Source organism: Arachis ipaensis, chromosome B06 (assembly GCF_000816755.2).
Source record: "Arachis ipaensis cultivar K30076 chromosome B06, Araip1.1, whole genome shotgun sequence".
NCBI lineage: Eukaryota > Viridiplantae > Streptophyta > Magnoliopsida > Fabales > Fabaceae > Arachis > Arachis ipaensis.
Window position 1 is genome coordinate 5,644,635 of NC_029790.2, and position 1,224 is coordinate 5,645,858.

The following is a 1,224-nucleotide window of genomic DNA, read 5'->3' on the forward strand; positions in this document are numbered from 1 at the left end:
TGAGAGAAAGATCCGTTTAGCGAGGACATAATGAGGGCAAAAGTTTCGAGAAACTTTAGAAGCCCCGATATGGACCTCTACGATGGAACCACCGATCCAAAGCATCATCTGAGCAACTTTAAAAGTCGGATGTATCTGACCGACGCTTCAGACGCTACGCGATGCAAAGCTTTCCCGACATCCTTGTCCAAAGCAGCGATGAAGTGGTTCGACAGTCTCCCTCCGAGGTCAATTACCAGTTTTGAAGACCTCTCAAGAAAATTCTTGATGAGGTTCTCCATTCAGAAGGACAAAGAAAAACATGCACCGCTTGCAACTTCTGCCCCTTCTCTCGGAGGCTGTTCCTCTCCCCCTCCAGTTTGGCGACTTTCCCCTCCAACTCCTTCTCATGCTCCTGATATATACGGAGCCTACCCTCCAGCTCCTCGACCCTCGAGGTCGTCCCTAAAGAGCTGATGGGAGTCTTCTCAAATATATCCAAGAGTTTGCCACAAACCCCCGCCGTCTTGAGACTCTCCTCAACCACAGTAGTGAGGTAGTGCCAAACAGAAACATCATCCATACTCATACGAGCATGAGGATAGATGTTCTTTCGGACGAACGCAAGAGCGTCCGCCTCCCCAGAAGCGCCAGACTCTAATGTCTTGCGCTTCTTTGGCTCTGGTTCGGGAGTAGGTCGGACGGAAGGGGGTGGCAGAGAGGAAGCAGAGGAAGAAATTACAATAGGCTGAGAAGGAGTCCCAACGTTCCGAGGAGCAGGAGGAGGAGAGACAACCATCCTAACACCCCCAGACCTGGCTCGAGACTTTGCCTTGGCTTCCTGAACCCTCTGGTTGAGTTTCAGGTGCACCAGCTGGCCACCTCCCTCACACGTTTGGGTCAACCAACGTCATCCGGCCCACTGATCTCCGGTTACCCATCGTAACATATGTATTCATGACTAATAAAAAAACAGGTTGAATTTTCTACCAATATACTATATATTAAAACGAGATGTTAATATTTATATAAATTGAAAACCGTACATTATATTTATTTTGTTTAATGGTTTTTAACCTTTTTTTTTTATGGTTATGTACGAATTAAAAATTATATGTTATAATTGATCTTTTATTTATGGTTTATGACTTCTAATTTCTTGTTATTATGAGATTTTAATTAAAATTTTATAATTATTGTGAACATTTTATAATGAGGACCATTTAAGCGGTAACATGATGAGTT